Source organism: Solanum stenotomum, chromosome 6 (genome assembly GCF_019186545.1).
Source record: "Solanum stenotomum isolate F172 chromosome 6, ASM1918654v1, whole genome shotgun sequence".
NCBI classification, from domain to species: Eukaryota; Viridiplantae; Streptophyta; class Magnoliopsida; order Solanales; family Solanaceae; genus Solanum; species Solanum stenotomum.
This window is the reverse complement of record NC_064287.1, coordinates 44,554,550-44,571,291: the sequence shown is the minus strand read 5'-3', so window position 1 is coordinate 44,571,291 and position 16,742 is coordinate 44,554,550.

The following is a 16,742-nucleotide window of genomic DNA, read 5'->3' as shown; positions in this document are numbered from 1 at the left end:
GGACAAGACCCATGACATCCTAACAACTGATATAACTGAAAGGTAAATGAAATCCTCCGAAAGCAAGGAGGCTCACCATAGCTAACTCGAACTCTCGGATGTATCAACGAAGCTCCTGTTGATGACCCTGAATACCTGTGTCTGCATCATGAGAAGATGCAGGCCAAATGGCTCAGTACGTGGAATGTACGAGCATGTAAGAGGAATTCTAAAACATAAACATAAGCTTGAAACTTGATAGAAATGAAACATACTTACCTCTTCTCAAACTTACTCAACTCAAGGAATACTCAAGGGTACTCAAAACTACTCAAACTTACTCAACTCAGAAGTACTCAATGGATAAGATACTCAACTCCGAGATTAGATACTCAACTCAAGGATATGATATTCGACTCAAAGATATGATATTCGACTCTAGATACTCAACTCTGGATGCTCAACTCTGGATACTTAACTTTGAATACTCAACTAAATGTGACTGAACTTATTTCAATATAAAGCAATTTAAAGCAAGTGCAATATAAAGAAACAAACTGTTTAAAAACATGCTGTCAAATCTGTGTGTATTCAAGGATACAACATAACTCTGAAATGTATATAAAAATACAATAAACTGATGTATATAAAAATACAATAAACTGATGTATATAAAAATACAATAACTTTTGTGGGAGTTTCTCTAACCGACAACCATCACATAAGAGCTATAGTGATGATACAGCGATCTACCTCACGCTGCCAACGCATCCTCTACCCGGCCAAAGGTATAAGACCTGAACTACTAATGGATCCACTAGTCTATGTGAAAAGGGTTCATCTAAAAAGTATGACCCTTTTCTACCCATGATGGCTACATGGTTTATGGGGGCTGTGAGTTGTTTGAACTCTCCCCCATATCGGTGCTCAATACTACTCCTAAAAATATACTAGCTCTTATGTTTTAAAAACATACTTCTTTCTGCTGATTTGAGATAATTGCTCAAAAACTTAGCTCAAAGGCTATCTTGGAAATCTCAGTTTCCCTGCTTGCTTCATTTAGAAAGCTATTACTCTTTTCTGAAAACTAGCCTAAAGGCCCTTTGGAAATCTCAGTTTCCATTCTTATTTAAATGTGAAAACATTTATAAACTCTTTGGGAATACTTAGTCCCCATATACTTTTGAAGAAAAGGACTTCAAACTTTATTCTTTACTCTTTACTGAACTCAAAACTTAAGTCTTAAAACAAGTTAAAACGTTTGTAAAAGACTTCTTAAAATATGGTTCATACCGAATTATGGACATGAACTACTCAATGCAAGGTTTTCAATAACCATAGATAAAACTCAAATACTTGAAACTCAAGAACTTCAATGATACTTCTAATTTCAAGAATGCTCAACTCAGAGGGTTCGTGCGGAATTATAAGCATGAACGACTCAACTCAAGGACTAAAAAATACTTCTCTTCTCAAGACTGCTCAACTTATAGGATTCATGCTGATTTATGGGCATGAACAATTCAACTCAAATACTTTATGGGTAACATGTAATAGTCCCATGCTTAGAAATATAATCTCAAAGGGGATTAGGAACTCAATACTCAAGACTTAGAACTTGAAGATACTACTCCTCTCAAAGATACTCAACTTCTGGAGTTCATGCGGAATTTATGGGCATGAACGACTTGACTCGTAGGTCTACATAACATTATGAAACTCATGTATGTGACTCTTCTCATTCTCTAACTTACTTCCTCAAAACTTAGTTCAAATCGATAGTTGATCTCAAAGGATTCACAATTGAACTCAAAGGTTTCCTTGAACTCTACTCTTAACTCTCTCTTGAATTTGAATTATGAATTCAAGAGTTATGATTCATGATATGAAGGATCTCAATAACAATATAGCTATTCGATAATTAGGAATAGAACTTTTAAAAGAAACATGAATTCAAGAACTCAAAATCAACTTATCTCAAGAATACTCAAATCTAGGGAAAGTATCATAGATTACTCTTTTACTGATCTGAAAGTAGATGTAGGGTGTGAGGACGAACTAGTCCAACACTATGATTGCCTTACATGCCTAGAAGAGCAAGATTCTTGAAGAATCTTTAAGAAGAACTTGATTAGAAGCCTTGAAACCCTAGCTTGAAGGTAAACAATCAAGAAAACCTTTCTTGAGATTCTCGAGTTAGTTTCATAAAATCTCTATAGCCAAAAATTATGATTTTCATGAGTGAAGATGAAAATCTTATTGTTTTGAGCTTTTTATTAGTCAAGAAATTCGTTGATGGTTTTCTTGGAGGTAAAAAGACAAAAACCGATTATTTTCAATATTTTCCCGTCGGCTAATTCGTAACAGCACTGTATAGGTTACTAAAATAGTCATAACTTTTTATTCAGATATTGGATTGACGTGAAAGTGGTGGGGTTGGAATGTAGATTCAATTTCCTTTAATTGGATAGGTTATGGCTCACGTAACTATTAATATTCTAAGAGATATGGTCGTTTAAAGTTGACCCAAGCAGAAACTTACATCAAAACTTAATGAAACTTCAATAACACTCATCAAGAACTTAAATCCTTAAATTTCAAGAACGAAATTACGCTGAATAAATCATGATTGGCGTGTGGGTGAAAGAACCCAACACTATGGAAACTTACATACCTCTTAGGGATTAAACCCATGGCGAAAATCCGCAACAAGATGCAAGAAGTTCGACGAACGCTTTCATCCTTTCTCTTTTCTCCTCTTTTCTCTTCCTCTTTTCTCTTCTTGAATTCTCAACTAAAACCCTAGGTGTATTTTAGGATTATAAAACTGAAACTAATAGGATTAGACCCTCAAAATATTACTAAAAATGAATTAAATCTGATTGGGTAAGGAAAAGACCAAAATACCCCTCTTTATTTTCGGCTAACTTTCCTTAACTGGCCAACCTATCTTCAAAAGACCATATCTCACTCATCCTACCTCGAAACTTAGCAAACTCGGCGGCATTGGAAAGATAATTCAAAGATCTTTCCTACGATATCTAGTAGAACACCTAACTCATCCTGAGCTAGGATTTGTAGTCATTTGAAATCGACCCAAAACTCATACTTAAGCATAACTTGCAAAATTTCAGATTTTGCTATTTCCAATTTAGTTCTTTTTCGAACTCAAGGTGCTACATCTAGTGAACTTAACACTTAAAAAATTTTAATTCCTCGATAAAATCCTACTCACAACGAAGGATGGTTCAAGTCTTAGTTCGAAAAATTTTCTGGGGTGTTACATCTACGCACTCCGCCAATTTTATGTATGTAGCCTTCTTCGCTTCCACTTTACCTTGGACTTCCCCATTCCACCACCAATCTCCTTTATGGCCTCCAAATTTACCCCTTGACACCCCTAACACCTTAGAAGCAACTTCCCTAATGCAACTAGCTGCTTTATTCCACATGTTGTCCGTATCCCCGCTACCACTCCAAGCCCCCATCCCTATCAGCTCCTCGCCCATCTCCCGAGAAAGGGCAGGGGTCAACCCACCCCATTTAATCCTCGGTCGATCAGGTATCATCTTCCTACTCCTATCCCTCTTAATCTTCAGGTCCATCACCAAAAGGTTGTGTTGGGTAGTGAGGTTTTCACTTGGGATGACCTTGCAGTCCTTAAAGAGACCTCTATCACCCTTCCTAAGGAGTAAGTAATCTATCTGGGTCTTAGCTACCGGGCTACGAAAGGTAACTAAGTGGTTCTCCTTCTTCGAAAAACATGAGTTAGCAATAACCAACTCAAAAGCCTTAGCAAAGTCTAGAAGCGAAGTTCCACCTCCATTTCTCTCCCCAAAACCAAAGCCTCCATGCACATCATCAAATCCACTAGAAGTTGCCCCGATGTGGCCATTAAAATCTCTACCAATGACAATCTTCTCGGTATTCGGTATACCTCTAACTACCTCATCCAAATCCTCATAAAAGCGCTTTTTGGCCTCCTCGTCCAAGCCCACTTGAGGGGCATAAGCACTAATAACACTTAAAGTACATCCTCCAATGACTAGCTTAATCATCATCAGCCTATCATTGATCCTCCTAACCTCCACCACTTGCTCTCTCAAATTCCCGTCTACTAAAATACCCACTCCATTTCTATCCCTTGACCCTCCTGAGTACCACAACTTAAACCCATCAACATCCCGAGCCTTGGCGCCTACCCATCTAGTCTCTTGGACACAAGCTATATTTATCTTTCTCTTCTTGAGAATTTTCACTAGCTCTATGGACTTCCCCGTCAACGAACCTATGTTCCAAGATCCTACCCTCACGTTATGAGAACTCGTAACCCCCTTACCACTATTATCCCTCGACCTCGGCCTCAACCGAGGACACGAGTCACTACCACCATCAGATACCAAATCCACTAGAACGAAACTGCAATCACAGTAAGATCTACACAAGAATACACTAAAAACTGCAATAGTAGTACACAGTAAGGGGCAATATAACAACAACTACACTATATGGTCCAGTACAGTGTGTATTCTAATGGACACGATAACACCCCCTATATTATATACTGCAGCACAGGTCAGAACTATATTAGAAAACTGAAATACTGTTCCGAGATAAAGGGTCTGCAAGAAAGAGCCCAGCAGCGACTAGATTCAGAGCAAAAAAGAGAGAGAAAAAGGATAGATAGAACCTGGTCGGTGAAGATGGAGGGTTTCGGTGATCTAGGGGTACTTTTCCGACTAGATCTGGTTGATCTCCGGCGACACACAGCAGCATTATCGTCTTTCTTCTGGATCGGTTGCCGGGGAAAATAGATGAGTTCGCCGGAGAAGCTGAAGAATATTCTTACCTTCGCCGGGGTTTGCTGTTCGCCGCTCGCTGGTCCGAGCAGCTGGAGCTGCTGCTCGTTGTTATCATCCTCACTGGAGCTTAGGAGGAGAGAGAGAAAGAGGCTCACCGGTCGAAGCTGGTACTCGCATTGCTTCTGGCCAGCGCAGCCTTCGATTGAGGCCGGAAATACCAAAGAGAGAGAGAGAAGAGAGAGGAGAGGAGAGAGAGCGTGAAAATGAGCGTAACAAGAGTGGATATTTATACTAGTTTGGAGAGACCAACATATATTTAAAGTGTTTCTCTATAGATAATTTTCTCTTTATTAAATTTTGTGAATTGAGATTTCTTAAATATGATTTGAACAGCTATGAATAGAAGAAAATTAATTTAAATTAAAAGTGTTGGATAAAAATATTATATCATGTATTTAAATACTCAATTGAAACAGAATCTAATCTAAATAACCTCCTCTCAAAGAGGAAAATGAAGAAAAATAAGTCTTTATTATTTTAGTGTGTCAAGTATATATTATGTGTTCTTTATTACATATAGGAACACTCTTAAAGAGACCTCTCAAAGTTATTTTCTAAAACACTCTCCTCTTTTACCTTGTCTTTAGAGATGGAAAAAAATCCACCTGAATGGGCAAGGAAAATATTGGTGCACTCGATTAGTAAGGAAGTTTACTAGGGAAATATTGCATCAGGACCAACCAAGGTAAATAGTTCTAGCTCTGTGTCTGATATCATTCTGAAACAATGTCGGTGTTGCTTTGATGATTTTGATGATTCACATTACAATATCCCTTCAATAGGTTTGTGAATTATCAAAATCATCATTACAACACCGATATTGTTTCATAATGATATAAGACACAGAGCTAGAACTCTTTACCTTGGTTGGTCCTGATGCATTTTCCTAGTGAACTTCCTTACTAATTGAATGCACCAATATTTTCCTTTCCCATTCAGGTGGATCTTTTCCCCGCTCTATAGACAAGGTTAAAAATGAGAGTGTTTTAGAAAACAACTTTGAGAGGTTTCTTTAAGAGTGTTCCTATATGTACTAAAGAACACATAATATTGTAACATCCCGTATCCGAAAATAGAGATTTCAAATTTCTGGTGTTACAGGTGGCACTCTCGGACACCATCCATGGACCGTAGATGGACTCACGGTCCTTCCTGCAGGTCCGTGGTTCGTGACAGAAAACTTCCCCAGAACTCAGTCAGAAAATTTGGCTAAGTCCCAACTCACGGACAGACCCACGGTCCATAGATCAGACCACGGTCCGTGGTCAGTGTCCGTGGATCGAGACTTCCCTTACCCAACCTCTGACACAAACTACAGTCGACCAACATGGACCTTCATTCGATCCACGGTCCATAGGTCTGACCGTAGATGAGGGTCAGCAACCAGTTAGGTGAAAAATATTGATGGGTCAACTTCAGATGGTCATAAATCTTAGAAAAAAATGAATTATGTTTACCATGACTTATGGTTAGATAGATAATTGAATTATCTTTCCAACGCCACCAAGTTTGGTAAATTCTGACCTTCGAGTAAAACGTTATGCCCGTTTTAGTGAAGCCCTGTCGGGCAGACTCGACCTACGGACCCAATCGATGGATCGTCGATTGAATGACGGCCCGTCAGTCCATTCCATCAGTCACTCCGATAGCAGCTAATTCAAGGGTCTTTTTGTCTTTTCCTATTTCGTTTAACTCCTAAGATACGTCGTTTAAACCCTAAATCATGAGATTTTAATCAGTTTAAGCCTAGAAACATAACTAGAACTTACCTTAGTCAAAATCATTAATCTAACTTAGAAAATTAGAAGCAAGAGAGGAGATAAAGGTCAAGAACCCTAGTTCAAGAACGCAACAAGTTTCCTTCAGTTCCAGCCCCAAAATCGAAAGATTTCTCCGTGGAATTCGTCACCAGGTATGTGGGATTTCACTAGTGGGTTCTTTTCGCCCATTAGATCCCTAGAATTCAGTCAGATTCTTGATTCCATGATTATGAATAGACTTACGGTTTCTAGAATTACAGCAGATCATCATGAATTAGTTATTTAAATGTTCCAAATCAGATTATCATGTTATTGCTCAGTTTATCGCATGAATTTCAAAACCCTAGCTATGTATTTCTTTAGTTCTTGAATTACACATGCTAGGTCAGATATTTCAGTATTCAGTTATACATGCCTCAGTTATTAATGCATCATTATCAGATTAATTATTGCATTCTCAGTTTGCATGTTCAGTTCGAGCTATCCAGTATTCACAGAAATTCAGTCATAATCAGTTAACTACTTAATTCATTGAGAGTAGCATAATACCGAGTTGGACTAGGGTTCAACGTACCCATATAGTCCCAGAACTACGAGCCACGTAGGTGTAAGTCCCCTATGTGGGCAACATCAGTTTAGTGATCACGCCAGCATGCCTCTATACCTCTGGCAGGGTATATTGGGTCTTCTCGATGAGGCGTATACATCAGACTCCACATTTAGCTCATGTGGTTTTATGTCGGTTATTAGTAGCTCCCACAGTTCAGTCAGACTCTATTGCATTGAGCATATTTCAGTACATTCAATATTCAGTCTCAACATGTTATAAATTTGGTCATTGCATCAGTTAGCTCAGTATTCAGTATTTTCAGTATCTATATCATGTCCAGATTATATCATTGCTTTATTGCTTTGTTCAGTTATATGTTATTTCAGCTTTACTCTATCCTGCATGCTCAGTACCTTTCAAGTACTGACGCATACGTGCGCTACATCTTCTCGTGATGTATGTTCAGATTCTCAACATCCATATCACGCTTAGATCGATTCCTGATCTTCAGTTCAGAAGCATAAGTGGTGAGTCCTCATTCTTCGAGGACTAGTGACATGTTTATCTTTATCGCTTTTAGTCTTTAGTTTCAGTTTTGCTAGACCTTGTTGGGGCATGTCCCAACATTTCTAGTCAGTTTGGAGGCTTATTTCAGACATAGTTAGATTTAGCTTAGTATTTTGAGTTTGATATTTCTTTTGTATTAAACTCTCAGATTTGATATATTCAGTTATAGTATATGGGTATTCCTCATCTTTTCAGATTTATTTATGAATTAGCTTCCATATCAGTTTATTTTCTTTAGTATGCTCATGATCATGCCAGCAGGGTTAGCTTGGGATCACTTGTGGTCTTAGGTCCCGTGTCCGCGTCTCGGGAGTAGCTCGGGGCGTGACAAACTTGGTATCAGAGCATTAGGTTTAAGTGTCCTATGATGTCTGAAAAGCCGCACTAAGTAGAGTCCTTTTCATGGGTGTGAAGTGCACCACATCTAATGAGAGGGAGGCTATGAAGTGTTTTAGGAAAACTTCACTTTCTTGATATTCTTATCGTGCGTTGGTATGATCTCTTTTCTAATCCATCGTTATGCACTTGAGATCATGCCTCATCATAGAGCTTAGGCAAGGAATGCTAATGCACGCAATGCTAATGCAGTTCCTCTAGTCCCTAATCAGGAAGTTTCGAATGAGGAGTTTCAGAATGCCAATTCAGCTTTTGGCTCAGGTATGACCAACGAGAACAATCAACAAGTTCCAGTTCCTACTAATAGAAATGGTGGATCAGTGACAATTTGAGTTTGAGATTTTTATAAGGATGAATCCGCCTGAGTTTTAGGGTCACAAGTTGGTGAAGACCCACAAAACTTCATTGATGAGGTCAAGAAGATCTTTGGAGTGATGCAAGTGACTAGTAATGGTAGGGTTGAGTTGGCATCCTACCAGCTTAAGGATGTGGCTCACGTATAGTTCACTTAGTGGAAAGATTCAGGGGCTACTTTGCCTCTTGTAACTCCTTACATAGCAGTTCAATTCATAGTTAGTCCAGAAACTCTCTCATAACCTTTCTCAGTCTCTACTCCAGTCGGTGACCTAGTTATAGCTAGACGGGTATACAGAAATTGCCCTGTCACAGTCTCTTAGAAAGTCACCTCAGCAGATCTTGTAGAGTTAGAAATGGTAGACTTCGATGTCATTCTAGGCATGGATTGGTTACATTCATGTTATGCTTCAGTTGATTGTAGAACTAGGATTGTTCGTTTTCAGTTTTCAGACGAACCAATCTTAGAATGGAAGGGTAGTAGCATAGCGCCTATGGGTCGATTCATTTCTTACATTAAGGCTAGAAAGATGATCTCTAAGGGTTATCTCTATCATCTAGTTCGGGTTAAGGATTCTAGTTCTGAATCCCCAACTCTTGAGTCAGTTCCCGTATTCAGTGAGTTTCCAGAAGTGTTCCCAGAAGATCTTCTTGGAGTTCCTCCCGAAAGGGAAATAGACTTTGGAATTGATCTCCTTCCAGATACCCAGCCTATCTCTATCCCTCCTTACAGAATGGCTCCAGCTGAGCTTAAGGAATTGAAAGAACAGTTGAAAGACATTCTAGATAAGGGCTTTATCAGACCCAGTATTTCGCCATGGGGTGCACCAGTGTTGTTCGTGAAGAAGAAAGATGTTTCTCTTAGAATGTGTATTGACTATAGGTAGTTGAACAAAGTCACAATCAAGAATAAGTATCCTATCCCCAGGATTGATGACTTGTTTGACCAACTTCAGGGTGCTAGTCATTTCTCAAAGATAGACCTTAGATCAGGTTATCATCAGCTTAGAGTCGGAGATAGTGATATTCCGAAGACAGCCTTCAAAACTCGGTATGGTCATTACGAATTTGTAGTTATGTCATTTGGACTAACCAATGCTCTTGCAGCTTTCATGGATTTGATGAACAGAGTGTTCAAGCAGTACTTGGACTTGTTCGTTATCGTCTTTATTGATGATATCCTCATTTACTCTAGGAATGAGGAAGAATATGCAAGTCATTTGAGAGTTGTTCTGCAAATCCTTAAAGATCGCCAGTTATTTGCAAAATTTAACAAGTGCGAGTTTTGGTTACAATCAGTTGCCTTCCTTGGGCATATTGTGTCTAGTGAAGGAATTCGAGTAGATTCCCAGAAGATAGAAGCAGTGAAACAATGGCCCAAACCTACCTCTGCTACAAATATCAGAAGTTTCTTAGGTCTAGCGGGCTATTACAGACTGTTTGTGGAAGGATTTTCATCCATAGCCTCTCCATTGACTAAGTTAACTCAGAAAAAGGTTAAGTTCCAATGGTCAGATGATTGTAAGAAAAGCTTTGTAGAATTGAAAACTAGGTTGACTACAACTCTTGTCTTGACTCTACCAGAGGGTTTAGATGGTTATGTGATCTATTGTGATGCATCCAGGGTCGGCCTAGGTTGTGTGTTGATGCAACAAGGTAAGATTATAGCTTATGCTTCCAGACAGCTTAAGGTACATGAGAAGAATTATCCAACTCATGACCTCGAGCTTGCAGCAGTGGTGTTTGCACTCAAGATTTAGAGACACTACTTGTATGGTGTTCATGTAGATATGTTCACAGACCATAAGAGCCTTCAGTATGTATTCACCCAGAAAGAGTTGAATCTTCGCCAGAGAAGGTGGCTTGAGTTCCTCAAAGATTATGATATGAGTGTGCATTACCATCCGGGTAAGGCGAATGTAGTAGCAGATGCTCTTAGCAGATTATCCATGGGTAGTGTAGCACATGTTGAGGAAGAAAGGATAGAGCTAGCAAAGGATGTTCACAGACTTGCTCGCCTAGGAGTTCGTCTTATGAGCATATCAGATGGTGGTGTAACGGTTCAGAATGGGGCAGAATCTTCTTTGGTGGTAGAGCTTAAGGAAAAGCAAGATAGTGATCCAATCTTGCTTGAACTTAAGGGTGCAATCCACAATCAGAGAGTGGAGGTTTTCTCCCAAGGGGGAGATAGTGTACTTCGCTATCAAGGCAGATTGTGTGTTCTTAATATGGGTGAACTGAGATAACATATTCTCGCAGAAGCTCACAATTCCAGATATTCTATTCATCCAGGCGCCACTAAGATGTACCGTGATCTGCGGGAAGTCTATTGGTGGAATGGTATGAAAAGAGATATAGCAGACTTTGTGGCTAAGTGCCCCAATTGCCAGCAAGTCAAGGTAGAACATCAGAAACCAGGAGGTATGACTCAAGAGATTGACATTCCTACTTGGAAGTGGGAAGTGATCAACATGGACTTCATCACAGGTTTACCTCGTACTCGCAGACAGCATGACTCCATTTGGGTGATTGTTGATAGGGTTAAGTCTTCTCGCTTTTGGCGATCAAGACTACAGACTCGGCGGAGGATTACGCCAAGCTTTACATTAATGAGATTATGAGGTTGCATAGGGTTCCTTTGTCTATCATCTCAGATAGAGGTCCCTAGTTTACCTTTCATTTCTGGAAGTCATTTCAGAAAGGTTTTAGTACTCAGGTTAACCTTAGCACATCATTTCATCCACAGACGGATGGTCAGGCAGAGCGTACCATTCAGACCTTAGAAGACATGTTGAGAGCTTGTGTGATCGACTTCAAGGGTAGTTGGGATGATCACCTTTCTCTTATAGAGTTCGCCTACAACAATAGCTACCATTCCAGCATTCAGATGGCCCCTTGTGAGGCATTGTATGGGCGTAGATGTAGATCTCCAGTTGGTTGGTTTGAAGTAGGTGAAGCAACCCTGATAGGACCAGATTCAGTCCTTAATGCTATGGAGAAAGTGCAATTCATTAGAGATAGACTTAAGACTGCCCATAGTAGCCAGAAATCTTATGCAGATGTGAGAAGAAGGGAACTAGAGTTCCAAGTTGATGATTGGGTTTTCTTGAAAGTGTCACCTATGAAAGGGGTGATGAGATTTGGCAAGAAAGGAAAGCTCAGTTCCAGATATATAGGCCCTTACCGGATCTTGAAAAGGATTGGTAAAGTGGCTTATGAGTTAGAGTTGCTAACAGATTTAGCAGCAGTGCATCCAGTCTTTCACATTTCTCTTTTGAAGAAGTGTGTGGGTGATCCAACATCCGTAGTGTCATTAGAGACTGTGGCTGTAAAAGATAGCCTTTCTTATGAGGATGTACCAGTTGAGATTCTCGATCGTCAGGTTAGAAGGTTGAGAAATAAAGAAGTCGCTTCCGTCAAGGTTTTGTGGAGGAGTCAATCAGTAGAGGGAGCTACTTGGGAAGCAGAAGCAGCCATGAAGTCCAAGTATCCTCACCTCTTTCCTTCCGATTCCATTCCAGCTTGAGGTAATAGTTCCTCTTCAGTTTTTCAGTCATTCATGCGAAAATTCAGTCTTAGAATCATGTTTCTTCAGTTTGTACTTACATTTTCAGCGTATTTGCATGTTCTTGGAACTCAGTTCAGTTAGAAATTCAGTTCTTAGTGTTTAGTGGTAGGGATTGTAGCCCTCTCCCTCCATTTCAGCTAGTTTAGTCTTCATTCGAGGACGAATGGTCCCAAGGAGGAGATAATGTAACACCTCGTATCCGAAAATAGAGATTTCAAATTTCTGGTGTTACAGGTGGCACTCACGGACACCATCCACGGACCGTAGATGGACTCACGGTCCATCTTGCAGGTCCGTGGTTCGTGACAGAAAACTTCCCCAGAACTCAGTCAGAAAACTTGGCTAAGTCCCGACTCACGGACAGACCCACTGTCCGTAGATCAGACCACGGTCCGTGGTCTGTGTCCGTGGATCGAGACTTCCCTTACCCAGCCTCTGACAGAAACTACGGTCGACCAGCACGGACTGTCATTCGATCCACGGTCCGTAGGTCTGACCGTAGATGAGGGTCAGCAGCCAGTTAGGTGAAACATATTGATGGGTCAACTTAAAATGGTCATAACTCTAATCACAAAATGAATTATGTGTACCATGACCTATACTTAGATATAAAATTGAATTATCTTTCCAACGCCACCGAGTTTGCTAAATTCCGACCTTCGAGTAAAAAGTTATGCCCGTTTTAGTGAAGCCCTGTCGGGCAGACTCGACCTACGAACCCAATCGACGGACCGTCGATTGAATGAGGGCCCGTCAGTCCATTCCGTCAGTCACTCCGACAGGAGCTAATTCAAGGGTCTTTTTGTCTTTTCCTATTTCGTTTAACCCCTAAGATACATCATTTAAACCCTAAATAATGAGATTTTAATCAATTTAAGCCTAGAAACATAATTAGAACTTACCTTAGTCAAAATCATTAATCTAACTTAGATAATTAGAAGCAAGAGAGGAGAAAAAGGTCAAGAACCCTAGTTCAAGAACGCAACAAGTTTCCTTCAGTTCCAGCCCCGAAATCGAAAGATTTCTCCGTGAAATTCGTCACAAGGTATGTGGGATTTCACTAGTGGGTTCCTTTCGCCCATTAGATCCCTAGAATTCAGTCAGATTCTTGATTCCATGATTATGAATAGACTTAGGGTTTCTAGAATTACAGCAGATCATCATGAATTAGTTATTTAAATGTTTCAAATCAGATTATCATGTTATTGTTCAGTTTATCGCATGAATTTCAGAACCCTAGCTATGTATTTCTTTAGTTCTTGAATTACACATGCTAGGTCAGATATTTCAGTATTCAGTTATACATGCCTCAGTTATTAATGCATCATTATCAGATTAATTATTGCATTCTCAGTTTGCATGTTCAGTTCGAGTTATCCAGTATTCACAGAAATTCAGTCATAATCAGTTAACTACTTAATTCATTGGGAGTAGCATAATACCGAGTTGGACTAGGGTTCAGCGTACCCATATAGTCCTAGAACTACGAGCCACGTAGGTGTAAGTCCCCTATGTGGGCAACATCAGTTTAGTGATCACGCCAGCATGTCTCTATACCTCTGGCAGGGTATATTGGGTCTTCTCGATGGGGCGTATACATCGGACTACACATTTAGCTCATGTGGTTTTATGTCGGTTATTAGTAGCTCCCACAGTTCAGTCAGACTCTATTGCATTGAGCATATTTCAGTACAGTCAATATTCAGTCTCAACATGTTATAAATTTGGTCATTGCATCAGTTAGCTCAGTATTCAGTATTTTCAGTATCTATATCATGTCCAGATTATATCATTGCTTTATTGCTTTGTTCAGTTATATGTTATTTCAGCTTTACTCTATCCTGTATGCTTAGTACCTTTCAAGTACTGACGCATATGTGCGCTACATCTTCTCGTGATGTAGGTTCAGGTTCTCAGCAACCAGATCACGCTTAGATCGATTCCTGATCTTCAGTTCAGAAGCATAAGTGGTGAGTCCTTATTCTTCGAGGACTAGTGACATGTTTATCTTTATCGCTTTTAGTCTTTAGTTTCAGTTTTGCTAGACCTAGTTGGGGCATGTCCCAACATTTCTAGTCAGTTTAGAGGCTTATTTCAGACATAGTTAGATTCAGCTTAGTATTTTGAGTTTGATATTTCTTTTGTATTAAACTCTCAAATTTGATATATTCAGTTATAGTATATGGGTATTCCCCATCTTTTCATATTTATTTATGAATTAGCTTCCGCATCACTTTATTTTCTTTAGTATGCTCATGATCATGCTAGCAGGGTTAGCTTGGGATCACTTGTGGTCCTAGGTCCCGTGTCCGCGTCTCAGGGGTAGCTCGGGGCGTGACAAATATATACCACACTTGACACACTAAAATAGTAAACACTTATTTTTCTTCATTTTCCTCTTTGAGTGGAGGTTAATCTATCGTAAACTCATGAGGTCCATATTTGTTTAGAGGATGGGATGTCTTTTGCTGAGAACAATATTTTTTGTGTAAGTTCTATAACTTTTGGTATCAACTTGTATATTGGGTTTCCCCAGTTATTAATAAAATCATTTACCTTATAAAAAAATAAGTCAACCGATCATGAACGAGCTCAACTATCTTTCCTTTTGAACTAAACTATCAAGGTATCTACTAGTTGTAGCAGTTTTCAAAGTTAGGATGTACCCATGTTCTATCCTAGACAGTCATTTTAACATCTATATGCGATTTAGAGAGTATGTCTATCAAGGAAATGCTGGAAGATTGTCATCAATGCATTACCTGGAAATATATGTGTTGGTGTTATTGGGCAATGGCGACACCACCAATTTGACATTCTTGCTTATTCATCTCAATTTAGCTTTTGCATCAGTATGTCATGCCCTAAGCCTACACCCTGGACGTGATCGGCACTCGAGAACCATTCTTGGCCCCAAGTGGAACCTTGGCCTAACTCTACTCTCAGCGGAAGACTTACTCAACATAAGATACACTCAAATGTAAAACTTAACTCAAATGTCTCAAAAGATAAACTCAGAATATATGTAAGAATATTCAACTAGCCAAAAATAGGCAATTCAAGTCTTTAAAACATTAACAACTAAAAATGAAAAAACTCATGAACTACTGTATATCTATCTATGAAGCCTCTACTAAATGATATGGACGTCGGGACCAGACCCACAGTATCCTAATAACAAACTGAAATAACTAAAAGTAAATAAGGGATCCTCCGGAAGCAATGAGAGTCATCAAACAAATTTGGAACTGCAACTGGATCAACGAAGTAGTGGTTACATGAAATGGTGCAGACCAAATGATGTCAGTACATGTACGAGCATGTAAGGGGAACATTGAACACAACTTGTCACGCCCCGAGCTACCCCCGAGACGTGGACACGGGACCTAGGACCACAAGTGACCCCAAGCTAACCCTGCTGGCATGATCATGAACATAATAAAGATAATAAACTGATGCGGAAGCTAAATCATAAATAAATCTGAAAAGATGGGGAATACCCATATACTATAACTGAATATATCAAATATGAGAGTTCAATACAAAAGAAATATCAAACTCAAAATACTAAGCTGAATCTAACTATGTCTGAAATATGCCTCTAAACTGACTAGAAATATTGGGACATGCCCCAACTATGTCTAGCAAAACTGAAACTAAAGACTAAAAGCGATAAAGATTGACATGTCACTAGTCCTCGAAGAATGAGGACTCACCACTGATGCTGCTGAACTGGAGATCGGGAACCGATCTAAGCGTGATCTGGATGTTGAGAACCTGAACCTACATCACGAGAAGATGTAGCGCATGTATGCGTCAGTACTTGAAAGGTACTGAGCATGCAGGATAGAGTAAAGCTGAAATAACATATAACTGAACAAAGCAATAAAGCAATGAAATAATCTGGACATGATATAGATACTGAAAATACTGAATACTGAGCTAACTGATGCAATGACCAAATTTATAACATGCTGAGACTGAATACTGACTGTACTGAAATATGGTCAATGCAAAAGAGTCTGACTGAACTATGGGAGCTACTAATAACCGACATAAAACTACATGAGCTAAATGTGGAGTCCGATGTATACGCCCCATTGAAGAGGATCCAATATACCCTGCCATAGGTATAGAGGCATGCTGGCATGATCACTAAACTGATGTTGCCCACAGAGGGGACTTACACCTACGTGGCTCATAGTTCTAGGACTATATGGGTACGCTGAACCCTAGTCCAACTCGGTATTATGCTACTCCCAATAGATTAAGTGATTAACATATTATGACTTAATTTCTGTAATACTGGATAGCTCGATCTAAATATGCAAACTGAAAATGGAACAATTAATCTATAATGATGCATTCATAAACTGAGGCATGTATAACTGAATACTGAAATATCTGACCTAGCATGTGTAATTCAAGAACTAAAGAAATACATAGCTAGGGTTCTGAAATTAATGTGAGAAACGGAGTAATAACATGATAATCTGATTTGGAACATTTAAATAACTAATTCATGATGATTTGTTGAAATTCTAGAAAACCCTAGGTCTGTTCATAATCATGGAATCAAGAATCTGACTGAATTCTAGGGACCTAATGAGTGAAAGGAACCCACTAGTGAAATCCCACATACCTGGTGACGAATTCCACGGAGAAATCTTTCGATTTTGGGGCTGGAACTAAAGGAAACTTGTTGC